Below are 18,432 nucleotides of genomic sequence, written 5' to 3'. Positions count from 1 at the left end.
TTATTTAATTCTAGATCCTTGGTAAATTTAAATTTTTTAAAGGCAAAATTTGTCGGTCCCTAAAAATTAAATTTTAAAAGGTCCTGGGACTAAGGTAAATTAATTATTTTGCTAAATTTTAAACCTTTGATCCCTAGGGGTTAAGTCAAAGTCAATTTTTTTGGGAAATTAACTCAAATTTTGTTATTTTTGAGTTAATTAAAATGCATTTAATTAAAATTTTCGAATTTCCTCAAATATTTAAATATTTCGACAGATGAGATTAAAAGAAATTGTAATCTTCATCAACAGTGGATATTGCTTTGATGATGATCACTCGAGCTAGCCATTGGAGGATTTTCTTTAAATAGGAGGTCATTTGTCAGTTGATACATCCGACCTTTGTGTCGTGTGCTTAACAAAAGGCTTTAGTGTAATCTTTTTTTCTGGAAAATAAAGAAATATTTTGGGGTTAAATTCTGTTGGTGTTACTCTTCATGAGAATATTGTAAGATGTGTTGTTTTCATGCATAATTTTTTTTAAATCCATTGATGATAGCTTTTGAAGAGTGATTTGAGTACAGGTATCTTGCTCGGTCGCTGGGGTTTGAATAATACTCTAAATTTTGAATGTAATAGCATGTATATCTATTTGTCTAAATTTTATTATTATTTTCTCGTTCTTTTTTGATGGCTAGATTGAGTTTTGCTGAGAAATCTTGATTTTCAGATCCTCGGGTGTTAAGAGAAGTTTTCAGTTGGATTTGCAAACTCTTGATCTGTGTTTTCTTAAGAGCTCAACTAAATTAGCTCTGGGCTTATCATAAGATTTTATTGGTTATACACGAAGGGTTTCGAGTTAGCACCTCCTTTAATTTTTTATTTTTTATTTTTTATTGTGCAACATAATGATAGATCTGGTTGATTAGAACCTACAGTTTGTAAATTTTATAATTATTTTTCTAACGTGGGTTTTTCTGGGTTCTAGTTTTTGTCATTGTATATATTGTTTGGATATTTTATTATTGTCGTGCAAATACATATTTGAGGAAGAAATTTGTGTAGAGTCTAAATCTAGGCCCTGGATGGTATGATCTAGATTTCTGGGGTTTATCAACATAATTTTCCGGGGATATTATTCAATTTTTTTGCAGTCTAAGGGTTTGAAAAATTTAAATTTGAAAATTTTTATAAGGGTTTCTAGGAAATCTGAAGCAAAAGGATTTAACATATTAATTGGAATTTCTGGAAATGTTTTAAAGGGGTTTCTGGCTACCATTTATCTTTTGATTGAGTTTTATGGTCTGCTGATTGAGTTTTTTTTTGCTTAAGAAAAATTCAATTTTTTTTAAGAAATCCTTTTTCCTTGTTTCTCCTTCTTCATCACTGCAATCCCACTGCCATTTCTGTCAGCTGCGTTTTCCTTTACCCTACAACTTTTCCTTTCCTCAATGCTCTACGATTATGCCAAGTTGCAATCCCTTCTTGGTCGTTGCCCGTCTGCATTTCTTCTTTCCGTTGTCTTCAAAGCTGATATCCCTTGCTTGCTGCAAACCCTGGCCTCCCTTCTCACTTGTTCGTTGCTTTACATTCTCTTCTCCATCTCCCTAAGCTACCTATCTCCTCTCCTTCTCTGTGGATCCTAGCTTCTGATTTCTCTTCCCTTGCTCGTTGCAAACCCTCGCCTCCCTTCTCATATGTTCGATGCTGCCATCCATGCGTCCAATCTGCTCCACTCCTTAATGCTACAGTCGTTCCTCCCTTTCGTTGTTAGACCTACAATGAAATATTCAATGCAAACAAAACATTCAACCTTTTTTTATTTTCTTCTTTTTTATGCATTACGTTATGTTTAGATTTTATTTTTTTATTTTATTTTATTTATGATAGGTTAGGTTTAGGTTTTACCTTTTTTATTTTTATGCTAGGTTAGTTTAGTTATATTTTTCAATTTTTTTTTTTTTTTTAATGACTATGTTTTAATTTTTTATTTTTTTCATTGAAAAAATAATTAAAAAAAAAAAATTCTAAAAAGTTTTTGTTTTTGTTTATATTTTTGGTTTTGTTTTGTTTTGTTTTGTTTTTTTTTTTTCATTTTTGTGACTTTAGAATGACTAAGGAATTAAATCAAAAGAGGAATCTAAGCTTTTACATTTAAGAAATTTTTATTTTATGTGGCCTATGGCCCGTAAAAATTTAAATCTGACTAAACTCTTTTGATTTGATTTTTAGTTGTATTAAAAATTTGATTTCTTCATTTACTAAATTAAATTAATTGTCTAAGGAATAATTAACTTGTTAATCTAAAGTTTCTTGGTAGTGATTTCTCTATTGACCGGTGTGATTAATATTTTAAAATGATTGACTATTGGAAAATGATAAATTATTCTAGATCTGGGTTATTAATGAAAATCATTTTAAATATGGAACCATTGCTTAGCATTTAAATTTCATAATTCTTCATAGGATTTAATTGCTAGAAACTCTTGCATGATAAAGATTTGGGCGTTGACATTTAATTGTTCATGATCTTTGCTTTGCCACATTTATAAATTGCTCGGGATAACTTGTTTTTGTTTATTCTATGGTTAATTGAATAAAAAGGCACTAGTCTAAAATCATTTATTTCTTGTGATTGTGTTTTATTTGTATTAATTTTTCAATCTATCCATCTCAGTTGACCAAGATTTGTTCTAAATTCATCAAGTTGTCCATATTTAAGTCTCCTAGAGCCTGTGTTTCACAACCTATTCTCATTCATTCTCCTTAGGGACTACTACTACCCCCCTTGACTTGTCTAGGAGAAAGTCTAAACGAAATGAGTAAGGATTTGAGTGATAGCCCTTACTCTGAGCGTTGTCGCGGTGCTTAGACACTTTGTGCGACAACATTTTTTTGCATCGTTGCCGGGGATATTTTATTCTCGACATTTTAACGACATTTCCTCATCATTCTTCTCATTTCTCATATCTCATTCGAGCTAGAAAAGCCAACACTTCTTGGCATTTCCACCAAGGACCAATTTATTGGAGTTTGGCTTTACGACATTTCATCTCATTTTTTGGCATCATTTCGTCTCTTCATTTCTCACCATCCTAACTCTCGTCATCTCTCTCATCTAATCCTTTCATCTTCACTTTCTTCTCCTAGACATTCTAGTTGGTTTTCTGTTTGGGTGGCAACTCCACTTATTCATTCATTTAATCCCAGACAAGGTGCCCTCCCTGAATATCCATCTGCCTCAATCCATTAACTTTTTGGTTTCACCTTTGGAAACTTTGCGAGAGATTCATGCTCAAGTGGCGACTCCATTCCTATCATTTATTACATGAATTTGTGCTAGAAGCTCGCTTCTTGTAGATGTTTTGATTTTCTTGAGCAGGGTTTTGTTTCTCTAATACACATTTGGCCCATATTTTTCCTGTTAAACAAGTCATCATGGATTTTGACTTGTTTTCTCCTTGTGATTTTACTAATATTCATGGAGCTCTGCATAGTTATTCTTATGTTTTGGGTGAAGCCATTGATGAATTTCCTCCTTTTCAAGGTAACAATGCTTTTACTACCAAAACTCACCTTCAGAATGTTAGCTTCTGTATAAACAAGATTAATAGTGGATCATGGTAGGGAAATTAATTTTATGCAAAGCAAGTTATTAGCCCTAGAGGAAAAGATGATGGTCATGGAATTCAATCATTCAAATCAAGTGACTACTATGAAAGTAAATTATCAAGAAGAAATAAGTTCTACTCAGAACAGATTGTGAACTATGGATGAATAAATGACCATCATGAGATTCGATTACAATAATCAGTTAGCTACCATGCAAGAAAATCATAAGAAATAGATGAACTATATGCAAAAATGCTTCATGGGCATGAAAGCAAAGAATGATAAAATTATAAAGGACATGGAAGCTGGTCAGTTATGTCTTTATAATAGGTTATTGACCATGGAGGAAAACGATACTGTTATAGACAATTTTGTGCCTTGCAGCATCAGGCATGAATTGTCAATAATCCAAGGGATCCAAAGTCCCTAAACATGATGTTCCTACCCCTAGAGGAACAAGGTCAGCAAACCAACAGCTCTCAGATCAGTTCTCCACCTGAAAACACTCAAAAACAAGCAATCCTGAAATCAAAGCAGGTGCTCCACTAGGCTTCTGCGCTGAAACTCAACTCCTCCATGGTGTACCTGCGTTGCAAAGCAGGTAGAACAAAGGCCACCTGCGCTGAGCGAGATGGGACAAGTGGCACACTGAGTCATTGCTCTGGAATCTTCCAAAAATGACACTTGGATCAGGGATTTCGCCTTGTGATGAGTCAGAGGCTCTGTTTCTCCAAGTGGAAGCAAAGTTCTCCAAGTGGACTCAAGAACTGAAGATCAACTGAAGAGAGAGAGGACACAAGGCAGCTACACATCAGTTGCAAGCTAACTCATCCTTTCTCAATTCATCTATATATTGAGCTCTCTCCTATGAGCTCAGGAGGCTGGAATTTTGTGCAAAGTAATGATATGCTGTTGGTTTCACTATAGAACTATTGGGTGATTGCTTGAAGGAGGTGAAGAGGAGAAATTCTTTCTGCTGGGAGGTGTTGCTGGATTGGGGCCTTCAATGGTTGTAACCTTCTCAGAACTTTACTTCTTCCATTAATAAAAGCTATTGAGGTTCTTCTATATGCATTTGTTTCAATGATGTATTGTGATGATTGTATATTTGATTTATGCTAATCCTTGAATCAGTTATGAATGTATGCTTCTTGTAGTTTCCTTCTTTGTTATTTTGCAGGATCTCATTGTAGCTGGGCCAGCAAAAGAGAAAATAGCTAGGAGCAAGCAGCAAAGAGAAGAGATTGGAGCAAATATTAAGCGCAAGGCAACGATTAGTGCATTTCTTCATTCTCTCTTGCTTTCATAAAGAAGTAAACCTTAAGTAGTTTTGTTTACAGTTGTTGCTGAGGTACTATCACCCTTAGAGTGGGATAGGGTCATCCGAATCGGATACTTTTCCCTACAACAAACTGGCGACCATACTGGGGATTGTATCTGTTTGATTGTTTGTAGTATTTTGCTATTCATTTCCTGAACAAAAGAGTACCAAATCGAAAAGCTTTTGACTATATCAAAAGCGAAGTAGAGGGCAGCTACTCTAGCTCATTTCTGAGCATGTTCATGATTTGAAGAGCTGATCTACAAGGATCCTTGTAAGCTCTTAGTGATAGCTTTTCATCCTCCTTGTCATCCCTTAGTGTGTACTTGACTGATAGCTTCTGATTTGAGCAAAAACTGTGAATTTTTGAGAAAATTGTGACCCGGAAACTGTGAAAACGCAACTTTCGTTTTCCAAAGCAGGTAGTACACAGGCTACCTGCTTTGCAACGCAGGTCCCGAAGGGGCTACCTGCACTGAGAGCCAGACTGGCTGTGCAGCACCTGCGTTGGCCCAATTTTGCCTTGTGCATTTGGGGTTTCCTCCCTTTTTCTTGCCTGTTTTCACTATAGATTTTGCAGCCAGTTACCAGTCTTGTGCCTATTCTGAAACCAACCTTACTTGCCATCATTCCGCCTCTGTTATATAACGAAATTGTACTTGTTCTTTTGTATTTCTTACATCATTTACAATTTCCCATAACGAAAGTGAACTAGTCTTACTTTGGCCTCTTAGATCTGAACCCGTGTTAGGCATTTTGCTGGTCTAAAGAGTTAGCTTGTTTGCTGTCCATAGCTGATTAGTCTTTTTACTTTCGTCATTATGGTTTGATTTCATGTATTTCCAGTGATTAAACAAGTAAATCTTAAGGTGTCTTTTGATTTTGGACAAGCTTGTTTGTTTTCGCTTTAAATCGAAATCAAAGTTATATAACAACTTTCTTTTTGTAATACATCAACATTAAGAAAGGGAAAAGAAAATACATGCATTGTGCATTTTGCATTTGACTGTTTGCATGCTGATTTAGGAAATTTTGCATTAGTGTGTGCTCTATGATCTGTGTGAAAAGATTTTCCTTTCTCCTCCTCAGTAGTTAAGATTTTCAAAGTTGAAAGATTGAAAAGTTTGCTTCTCATCTTAGACTGCATTCAGGAATTTGTTACATACATCTCGTGGTGATCCTTAAAGGCAAACTGCTAAGCAAGATCAACATTAAAATAAATTCAATTTACATAACAACGCTTTGTAACATAACGCAAACACATAGAGGTCTAGGTAGAGACGTGTTCCAGCGTCGTTAAACGTAGTGACTGTCGATCTCTACGAAGGTGGGTGATTCCTCCTGAGAGTCGGTGGCACTAATACGGACTTGTGCTCCCACGTACCGTCGCGTATATATTGGGAGACCCCTATAGGAACAAAGCCTTTATCCATAGGAAGCCGTGTCGGCCGCCCTACTGATCGCGATGCAGTGAACACAGCATTCACGAAGATCGACCACCCGTACCGTAAAACGTATTCTGTGGTTTCGCGAAAAGTTTGGCACACCCTCTGCCTAGAACTCCAGAGCAGTTTCTTTTGGCCTTTTTCAAACTCTATAACTGAAAAAGTCCATCCGAGCATTTGTCACTTCGGGCTCGTTAAAACATCGAAGGGGACTAGAGTCATCTTTAGCTTTTTCTCGACTCTTAAAACATGAAAAAGCAAAGTTGTGTCTAAAGCGTCGTTAATAAAATTTATTTTAAACGGAACATAATCACCTCTTATTCCCGTGTTGATCTTTCAGTTGAAAAGTATGGAGCCCACCAACCAAGGAAGTCACCTTGGTGGAAGTCCCAGTCCCTTCTCCTCTTGGGGAGATGTTGGTGCGCCCCATATGGCCACATTGTCACTTCCAGGATTGACAATTGGCCTACCTATATGGCTCTTTTCAACTAATGTAGTTCAGACCACCACAAATCCTGAGCAGTCGAATCAACAGTCAGACCAGTCTAGAGCTGCCCACCAGCCTTCCACTTCTTACAATTCTTCCTTTGATCCTTCATCTTCACAAGGTAGAGCCGGCAGAAGTCAGCCTCCCATGGAGAAGAAGGAAAAGAAGAAGAGAGAAAAGAAGCAGAAGGGGCCTATGGCGAAGGTGACTGGGGGCAAGCAAAAGACAGCTGACAAAAATCCACACACTGCACCGACCGGGCCTAAATCGCCATGTGTCATTTGCAAAGGGACCCACTTCCACCGTGATTGTCCTTGTATTCCCCGGATACTAACGGACTGGTCCCCCAGGTTGCACAATCCGGTAGCATCAACCTCTGGTAGTCATGTTGATTGCAGTCTGTCAACTAGCGAGAGTGAAGGACGAAAAGGGAGACCAAGATCACCCTGCATGCTGTGTGAAGGCGATCACGCCATCCACCGTTGTCCATTCTTAGATGAGGCAAAGAGAGTTTTGGAAGATCGTCCGGTTTCACCATCACGACTTCCTCCTGGATACCAAAAACTCGCGCCAAGTCCCTCAATAGTTGAAAATCCAGCTGGCCCACTCAGGTGGTCAGCTGAAGTGTCGGTCATTGAGAATGAACCTGCTGAATCCAGACCAGACGAAAGTCTAAAGGTCGAAACAGCAGTTGACCCGGTTCTTCCTTCAGAGGTTTCATCCTCAAATGACTCCGTCATTGAAGACTCATCTTCAAATGACACCCTCAGTGAAGAGAATAAGGATGACACCATCCAGATTCTTTTCATCAACACAGACTCTGATGAGCATCAGGGCAATGCGCCCATTCCTTTATCGCAGGAAGGAACATCGTCAGGGTTGTATCCGGCCGTGTATTCGGTCCCACCACCAAGCAACCTGGTTGTGTCCTTTGATTGGAACCAACTAGGCAGACCCCGGTTACCAGCCAATATACCATTCAGAATCATTGTCCAAATCTATAGAATGGTAATGGCTGGAACTATCATTGATGAAGGGGCATCTGTGAGTATCCTTTCCTCTATTGCTTGGAAAGCACTGGGTTCCCCGGCGTTTTTACCTGAGATGAGAAATCTATCAGGTTTTGATAAAGGAACCAGTCGCCCTTTAGGGATCCTCCCCAATGTTCCGATTACATTGAGGAAGAAGACAGTTCATATGAACGTCATGGTCGTCCAAGGACCCTTGGATTATAACCTACTCCTTGGATGGGACTATATATATTGCATGGGAGCTATAGTCTCCTCACTCTTTAGAGTAATGTGTTTTCCACACGAAGGAAAGATGGTCAAGCTCGTAGACCAACTTTCATTTCCGGGATCTCGCATCGCAAATAGTCAAATACCAACCCTAAACAGCTTATTCACTCAAGAAATGCCTCCACCCCTGGTTCTACTTCCCGATGAATGCGAGTGATTCGGAAAGATATAACTGGGACCCAGGGGGCATGCACCCTGGCCTGCCTTGGGCAGAGGAAACCTTGGGTATAAAGTTAATTTCCGCAGAAGAATGGGACTAGTCCGTACCCCGTCCGAAAGAAGGAAGAGAGGGTTGTTCTAGGATAAAGTTCTTTTGTCAAAGTTATGTGAGTGAGATAATCAGCTTCTCACTCCCCTTGTCTAGGTAAGTAGGATACCAAGGAAGGGGACCATTTGCGGCAGCAAGTAGCCACCATCTTTGAAGGCAAGCCTCACCCATTAAAACATATGTTTTGAAGGATAAGTAGGGGCAGCCTCCAAAGAAAGAGATGAAATTGCTGCAACAAGTGGTCACCGTCTTTAGTAACCTAGTGATAGACATCGCCGGAAAAAGGGGTTTAGTTTGCGGCAGCGAACAGAACTATTTTTCGGATAATAAGTAAGAGGCAGGCCTCCCTCCGTAACACCAATGTTTTATCTGTTGCGATCTTGCAAAAACCTAAAAGTGAACTGATGGGAAGACAAGTACCGTCGGCACCGAAAAATAACGAGAAGACAAGTATCGTTAAAAATATAGCAAGACGACAAGTAGAAAAACAGAGGTGGGACAGAGGAGGGGTAGCCTTGAAATTATATTTTATACCTGGGGGCATGCAAACCTTTTGGAGTGCAAGCAAAGAGCGGTTATTTATCTGTTTTTTGGATTAGTCGTTTCCGAACTTGCATGAAGAAAGGATGTGGGGCAAAAGTCAAAACTTGCCAAATTGGAGTAACTAGTGAGGTATAGCTCCTTAAATATGACTACCTCACCTGAGGCGTTCCTTGTATTAAGACTGGTATAATCGAGCAGTTTTAGCACACAGTTCATGCTCGGTAAAAAATAAACGCGAGATTCGAGCAGTTTTAGCACACAGTTCATGCTCGTTAAAAAATAAACGCGAGATTCGAGCAGTTTTAGCACACAGTTCATGCTCGTTAAAAAATAAACATAAGTTGTGAGCAATCTTCCCCTAGAGTTCAAGCTCACCCAGAAAAATGAACCGGTAAATAACCTTGGTAAATGTAACCTTTGACAGCCATATTAAAGCCCTTGGTCGTGTTCTTGCAGTCTCACCTCCATCCATTCATTTGGCCAATCGTTCATCTCCATATGTTTGTTTACCCATTTTGAGGAACAGCTGCGAAGAGTGATTTCACTAAGCCATCCTTGTGACACTGCCGTGATTGGAATATTCCAACCTGTACCTGGAATCTGCTGCTGCCCTGTTCATCACTCGTTCCTCGAAAGACGAGTCGTCTTTAAGCTTTTTTCACTGACTCGTAAAATATGAAAAGATTGCCGAGTTTTGGCCTTCCAGCTCGTTAAAGCGACCGGAAAGCTATCCCTCCTCTAGATTTCAATCTTTTTGGACCTGAGGGATTATTGCACAAAAAGATCGAGTGCTTGTTTTGTTCGGCTCGTTAAAGCAATCGAAAATTCATCCCTTCTGTATTGTTTTATACTTTTTCGGACCGAAGGGATTAGATGACGAAAAAGGAATTTTGGAGTTGACTTTACGTACCTTTTCAGACTCTCTAAAAATGAAAAGGACCGAGTTATCCTTGTCGTTAGACTCGTTAAATTCATTAAATAGCGACAAACTTGTCTTTAGACGAGAACGAGTTTCCCTATCGCTAGGCTCGTTAAAACATAGCGATGGGCTTGCCCGAAGGGCAGGTTATAGAACAAGCATATGTTATCCTCCTCAAGCTTGACAAAAATAAAGAGGTACTGGTCAGCAATGACTGGGGAAAAATTGGGAGAACCTCACAGCTTTAATGGTAGCAAGTCGCTCTTGAAAATGACACTTTGTCCTCCGTATCACATCGGGTTGGGTTGTTTCATTCACCGGTCTCATCACCATGGTCCTCGCCACACCATCCACATTTGGGGTAATGCTACCGATCCATCACATCAGTGTCGTTATATGTTCAAGAGATGTTGTTCTGCAAAGAGTCAACTATGTCCCATCCACTGCCATACATTGTCCTTCATCCATTTCATGACCGCCACCCTGAATCATACATCACAGTTTGTTTTCACCTCATCACAATCACTAGCTCCGTTCCGTGTCAATGATGTGGGATTCATTAAGGCCCTCCTTTGACGGATCGATCCTTGTCGACATCAGCTCATTATCCAAGGAGTTGATCTAGGAACAACCCCTTCAGTACTTTGAAGCTTGCATGCCTCAATGGCAAGTTTCTCACTTCCGGCGACAGGTATACATCAATGACCTTCGACCAGAGGATTTTGCATGGTGGTCGACGCCAAGTCCTTTATTCCCACCATGTGAATTGTACTGCTGTACCTTGAGGGTCATCATCCTTATCGGTGATTCCTCTCGCGCTTGTTAATGGTTTACATCATTGACCGGTAATCAAGCGATGTCTTTCCATGTTCGACTTCAAGAAATTCTCACATGGATCGACTTGTACATTGAGTGAAGATCGGAAGAGATTGAAGACCCCGGATCTAGTTTCATCCATCCGGGCTGCGACATATATTCAGGATATAAAGACATTTGATATGTACATCATTGCAGCAGATGATCATCCTTCTCAAAGGATGATAATTTCAGCAGAGAATTATCAGTCTACCATCAGACGATCGTCTGTTCTATGTACCAAAATGAATTTATAAAGCTGAGCATGGGAATGCCTGCCTCAGCTAGATCATGAAAAAGAATGAAAAATAATGTATTGTATTGTATCTTATTACAGGACACTCCTCAGCAGATTGAATGAACTTCGGATCCTCCTAATAAAGCATTTCACCCGATAAACGACCTCATACTTTAGGGGGCATCTGTTATAGACAATTTTGTGCCTTGCAGCATCAGGCATGAATTGTCAATAATCCAAGGGATCCAAAGTCCCTAAACATGATGTTCCTACCCCTAGAGGAACAAGGTCAGCAAACCAACAGCTCTTAGATCAGTTCTCCACCTGAAAACACTCAAAAACAAGCAATCCTGAAATCAAAGCAGGTGCTCCACTAGGCTTCTGCGCTGAAACTCAACTCCTCCATGGTGTACCTGCGTTGCAAAGCAGGTAGAACAAAGGCCACCTGCACTGAGCGAGATGGGACAAGTGGCACACTGAGTCATTGCTCTGGAATCTTCCAAAAATGACACTTGGATCAGGGATTTCGCCTTGTGATGAGTCAGAGGCTCTGTTTCTCCAAGTGGAAGCAAAGTTCTCCAAGTGGACTCAAGAACTGAAGATCAACTGAAGAGAGAGAGGACACAAGGCAGCTACCCATCAGTTGCAAGCTGACTCATCCTTTCTCAATTCATCTATATATTGAGCTCTCTCCTATGAGTTCAGGAGGCTGGAATTTTGTGCAAAGTAATGATATGCTGTTGGTTTCACTATAGAACTATTGGGTGATTGCTTGAAGGAGGTGAAGAGGAGAAATTCTTTCTGCTGGGAGGTGTTGCTGGATTGGGGCCTTCAATGGTTGTAACCTTCTCAGAACTTTACTTCTTCCATTAATAAAAGCTATTGAGGTTCTTCTATATGCATTTGTTTCAATGATGTATTGTGATGATTGTATATTTGATTTATGCTAATCCTTGAATTAGTTATGAATGTATGCTTCTTGTAGTTTCCTTCTTTGTTATTTTGCAGGATCTCATTGTAGCTGGGCCAGCGAAAGAGCAAATAGCTAGGAGCAAGCAGCAAAGAGAAGAGATTGGAGCAAATATTAAGCGCAAGGCAACGGTTAGTGCATTTCTTCATTCTCTCTTGCTTTCATAAAGAAGTAAACCTTAAGTAGTTTTGTTTACAGTTGTTGCTGAGGTACTATCACCCTTAGAGTGGGATAGGGTCATCCGAATCGGATACTTTTCCCTACAACAGATACCAAGGAGGTTAGTGCTATGAATGTTGAACACTCTAACCAGATGGATGCCATAACAATGGAAAATATGCAGGCACATAACTTTCAGCATTGGTGAGAGGATGGAAGAAACAAGGAAACATCAACAGATCATAAGCCTCCCTGTTTGTTGCAACAAGCTCCATCTTATTATGAGGAGGTCATTTATTCCATTGAAAAGTCGCTAATTGAAGGTGACTCGGATAAAATGGAAATTGATAAGAATCAGGTTGATGCTTACATGGTTGATCCACCAATCATAACAGATTAGGTTCATAAAGAAGCGCAGGTCACATAATTCTTTAACATTCCAATTTTTTCATATGAGCATTTTTCAGATCAAGAAGGAATTTGTGCACTGACCACATCATCATCAACATCACAACCTGCCACAAAGAAAAAATGCAGAAGAAAGAGAATGAGAAAGTGGTTTGATCCATCTGATGGCTACGAGCATCTTGATTTTTAGATAGCTAAAGGTCCTACCGTGTGCAAGATTGGACATGGCACATCCGAGAAACAACCAACAGATTTGCCTGAAAGCAGACAAATGCTCAACATAGAAAATTTTAGGGGCGAATGTTCGCCCTTTGGCGAAATTAAGGGGTTTTAAATTTTTAGTGGGCGAATATTTTGTATCACAGTACATTTTTACAAATGACCTCAAATAGCCCACCTTATTTTAAGGGAGAAGGTAAAAAAGGTAAATTTAGCCCTTGAAATTAGGAGTTACAACCTTCCATTCGTCCATTTTCAAGAATAGGTTTTATTTAAGTGAATCCTATGGGCCAAAGGCCCAAATACCATATTTATAAAAGAGGTATGGTAAATTAATAAAAATATAAATAAATGAGGGGTATGGTAAATAAATAAAACATTTTTTATATTTACTCCATAAGTCACCTTATATACATGCAAGGGTGTAAACAAATAAAAATATACGTAAAGTGGAGGTATGGTAAATAAATAAAACGTCTTTTTATACTTACTCAAAAGGTATGGTAAATAAATAAAAATATAAATAAACTAGACGCATGGTAAATAAATAAAACCTCTTTTTATATTTAGTTCATAACCCTTGTTCTACTTATGAAGGCTCAAGAAAGAGGTTTTATTTAAGTGAATCCTACGGGCCAAATACCATATTTGTAAAAGAGGTATGCTAAATTAATAAAAATATAAATAAACGAGAGGTATGGTAAACAAATAAAACATTTTTTATATTTACTCCATAAGTCACCTTATATTTACGAACACTAAAAAAATGCGTTATATTTAGGTGAAACCTATCGGAAAAATACTATGGGACAAATACCATGGACTAGATTGTTATTAATACCCTGCAAAAAAACATTATTAACCCTAATATTAGTATTAATAAAAATAAAAATGGCATATGGTATTGACCCATGGTATTCACCAAAATGGCACATGGTATTCACCTGGAATGTAGCCTATTTAAATGGGGGAATTAAACCAGCATAGATCCATCTTTACTCTGGATCTACTAACCCCCGAGAGGTATTTCCGAGAGGTATCAAATATCGTGATATGCAAACTAGCATAGAGTGAAAAAATATTTGATCCGATCAAGAGTAAAAATGGATGTTGTAATTTAATGTATGTTAAACGTTTTAGCTTGGTTAAAATAAAAAATAAAATAAAAATCAACTATTAATTTTATTAATTTTTATAAATTACTAATAGTAATTTTTAAGCTCCAGGTTTATGATAACCCATGGTAATACCATGGTGTTCATGTGAGCATAGACTATTTAAAGGGGAAATTCTATCATCTTAGATCCATCTTAATTCTGGGTCTACCAAGTGCTCAGAGGGATAAATAGATTTCATTGCCCTAAGAGTGGTAGATGTGGAGTTAAGATGGATATAGGTTGGTTTTTATGATAATGAAGATATTAAATAGACTTCAGAAATTATATTGTAAAAGCATCTTAAGGTGAATGGTTAAAGCATAGACATTGGACAAGTATATTTGTATACTTCTATTTTAAACAGAAACAAATCCAGGGCTAAAAGGAATGGATTGATTGCACTAGTCATCCTTCTATAACTTTCCAACATATGCTGGAGTAAGCAGATTGTAATTTGGGTAATTTTTTTAATTGCAAACAGGAACATACTTGTGTATTGGCAGGGTGGTTACGAGGTCCCTAGAAGTGATGAATTTGAATTTTTCTTGGTTTTATATATAGTATTAGGTTTTTTCTCATGCTTTCTGTGAATGGCATGGGTGAATTTTATCCTACACCCACTAGGTTATCGATATGTAATTTTGGTAATTTTGATCTCAAAAGATATTTTAAAGAATTGCAATGATTTCATTTGTGTATTCAGTAAACACAAGATTTTGTAATTGAGTAAAATATTCGCCATGCCTGGTGAGAGATTCGCCAAAAAATTATATATACATATCATATTATTGATAAAATCGCCTTCCATTTTTCCTATATACCATGGAGATTCGCCCATTTATTATACATGTAAATTTAGGGGGGGTTCTTAAAATTTTCCCTAATGCTCAGTATGCACTATATTGAACGCATTTGATGTCATGGGGCAACTTTGTATTGTATTTCTAACCTTATACCCTGTTATTTCAGTATTTCATTTTGTAGTTAGAATTGTGTTTTTTATGTTATTAGGATAATTAATAAATGAAGAGCTTATATTTTTCCTGTGTGCAATGTTATAAGATGATTTTTGGATGGACGCTACTTATGCTATATTGTGTGTTGCATGGATGCAAATTCTAGATTCTCACATTCCTCTAGTATAGCAATGTGTCCCCAAATAGTGCCAAATGTTGACCACTACGTGTCAACGACCCATAACAATACACCCCCTTTTTCTCAAAAGGGATAACACTTGATTGATGTGTCTGTGCCATCTAGCTATCATCATCAGATTGACTTCCAGGATGTTATGTAAACCCTTTCTGCATGTGTATAATGTAAATAATCTCAGCAGATCTCTGTCATGTATGTAACGACCTAGGTAAACCTTCTTTTCTAGTGACGATCTCCATTTTGGGAGGTTTTTTGTCTCACCGATCCATTCTCTAATGGCCGATAGGGTTTTTCCCTAGTCCTACCCCAAAGCTGGAATGGATTTTGTCGCTAGGACCTTAGGTGAGTTGTAGTGTTCTAGATCGAGTCTATGTAAAAGTAATTTGGGAATAATCCTAACTATTTGGTTAGGTTATTTTATTACAAATTGCTTGGTGTGCTAGATTATATTTGTGTCGCAGAAATGGGTAGTCCGTGAGGATCTATTACAAATGAGTTTTTCCCCCTTATGATGTAAAAATATGAAAATCATGATGTAAAGTGTCTTGAGGGTTGGAAAAATAATTTATCCCCTCATAGGTTAATTAATTAAATTTTCTGGCAAAAAATTAATTAATCTCATAAGTCAGAAATTTAATTAATGCTAGGTCCTAGGTAAATTTAAATTCTCTAAAGAAAAAAAATTTCGGTCCTTAAAAATTAAATTTTAAAAGTTCCCGGGACTAAGGTAAATTAATTATTTTGCTAAATTGTAAACCTTTGATCCCTAGGGGTTAAGTAAAAGTCAATTTTTTTGGGAAATTAACTCAAAAATACGTTAATTAAAATGCATTTAATTAAAAATTTCAAATTTACCTAAATATTTAAATATTTTGACGGATGAGATTAAAAGAAATATTAATCTTCATCAATGGTTGAGATTTCTTTGATGGGGATCACTTGAACTAGCTATTGGAGGATTTATCTTTTAAATAGGAGGTCATTTGTCAGTTGATACATCTGACCTTTGAGTCGTGTGCTTAGTAAAAAGCTCTAGTGTAATCTTTCTTCTCGATAATAAAGAAAGACTTTGGGGTTAAATTTTACTGGTGTTACTCTTCATGGAAATGTTGTAAGATGTGTTGTTTTCATGCACAATTTTTTCTAAATCCATTGATGATAGCTTATGAAGAGTGATTTAAGTACATGTATCTTGCTTAGTCACTGGGATTTGAATAATAATCGAAATTTTGAACGTAATAGCAGATATCTCTATTTGTCTAAATTTTATTATTATTTTCTAACTTTATTTTGATGGTTGGATTGAATTTTGCACAGAAATATTGATTTTTAGATCCTTGGGGGTTAGGGGAAGTTTTCAGTTGGATCAACCAATTCCCGATTTGTGTTTTCTGAAGAGCCCAGCTAAATTAGCTCCAAGCTTATCATAAGATTTTATTGGTGATATAAAAAGGGTTTGGAGTTAGCACCTCCTTTATTTTTATTTCTATTTTTTTTGTGCGGCATAATGATAGATCTGGCTTATTAGAGGTTGCAGTTTGTAAATTTTGTAATTATTTTTCTAATGTGGGTTTTTCTGGGTTTTAGTTTTTATCATTGTATATATCCTTTGGGTGTTTTCGTGTTGTCATGTAGCTACAGTCTAAGGAAGAAATTTGTGTAGAGTCCAAATCTAGGCCTTAGAGGGTAAGATCTGAATCTCTGGGGTTTATCAACATAATTTTCCAGGGATATTTTTCATTTTTTTTGCAGTCCAAGGGTTTTAAAATTTAAAATTTGGAATTTTTTATAAGGGTTTCAAAGAAATCTGAAGTAAAAGGATTTAACATTTTAATCAAAATCTATGGAAATGTTTTAAAGGGTTTTCTGGCTACCATTTATCTATTAACAGAGTTTCTCGATCTGCTAACTTATTTTTTTTTGCTAAAGAAAATTTCTATTTTTTTTTTAAGAAATCCTTTTTCTTCGCTGCTCCTTCTTCATCCTTGCAATCCCACTGCCATTGTTGTCATTTGCGTTTTCCTTTACCCTACAACTTTTCCTTCCCTCACTGCTCTATGAATATCCCAGGTAGCAATCCCTTCTTGGTCGTTGCCCATCCACATTTCTTCTTTTCTTTGTCTTCAAAGCTATTATCCCTTTCTCATGAAAAACCCTCGCCTCCCTTCTCACCTGTTCATTGCTTTACATCCTCTTCTCCATCTCCCTACACTGCCCATCTCCTCTCCTTCTCCGCAGATCCCAGCTTCCGATTTCTCTTCCCTTGCTCGTTGCAAACCCTCGCCTCCCTTCTCATCTGTTTGCTGCTGCCATCCCTACATCCAAGCTGCTCCACTCCCTAACGCAGTCGTCGTTCCTCCCTTCTGCCACCTGACCTGCAACCAAACATTCGATGCAAACAAAACATTCGACCTTTTTTTATTTTGGTAATCTGTATGCGTTAGGTTAGGTTTAGATTTTACTTTTATTTTATTTATGTTAGGTTAGGTTTAGGTTTTACCTTCATTATTTTTATGCTAGGTTAGTTCAGTTAGATTTTTTGATTTGTTTTTTTTTTTTCGATTTTATTTTATTTTTTGTTTTATATTTTTTCATTTTTATTTTTTTATGACCGTGTTTTAATTATTTATTTAATTATTTTATTTTTTTCATTAAAAAAAATTTAAAATGTAAAAAGTTTAAAAATTTTCATTTTTGTGACTTTAGAATGGCTAAGGAATTAATTCAAAAGAGGAATATGAGCTTTTACATTTAATATTTTTCTATTTTTATGTGGCCTATGGCCCATAAAAATTTACATCTGACTAAGGTCTTTTGATTTGATTTTTTAGTCATATTAAAAATTTGATTTTTTCATTTACCACATTAAATTAATTGCCTAAGGAATAATTAAATTGTTAATCTAAAGTTTCTTTGTGTCCTTTTGTCACAGTGACTTCTCTATTGTTAGGTGTGATTAATGTTTTAAAATTGTTGGCTATTGGAGAATGATAAATTATTCTAGATCTAGGTTATTAATGAAAATCATTTTAAATCTAGAATCACTGCTTAGCATTTAAATTTCATAATTCTTCACAGAATTGAATTGCTAGAAACTCTTGCATGATAAAGTTTTGGGCATTGACATTTAATTGTTTATGATCATCGGTTTGCCACATTTATAAATTGCTTAGGATAACTTGTTTCTATTTAGGTTATGGTTGATTGAATACAAAGGCACTGTTCTAAAATAATTTATTTCTTGTGATTGTGTCTTATTTGTATTAATTGTTTAATCTATCTATCTTAGTTGACCAAGATTTGTTCTAAATTCATCAAGTTGTCCATCTTTAAGTCTCCTAGAGTCTGTGTTTCACAGGATATTCTCATTCATTCACCTTAGGGACTACTCCCCTTGAC

This window comes from Pinus tabuliformis, chromosome 6, assembly GCF_031772625.1.
Source record: "Pinus tabuliformis cultivar Carrire ecotype Pingquan chromosome 6, CPIR1, whole genome shotgun sequence".
Lineage (NCBI taxonomy): Eukaryota > Viridiplantae > Streptophyta > Pinopsida > Pinales > Pinaceae > Pinus > Pinus tabuliformis.
This window is presented reverse-complemented; position numbering follows the sequence as displayed.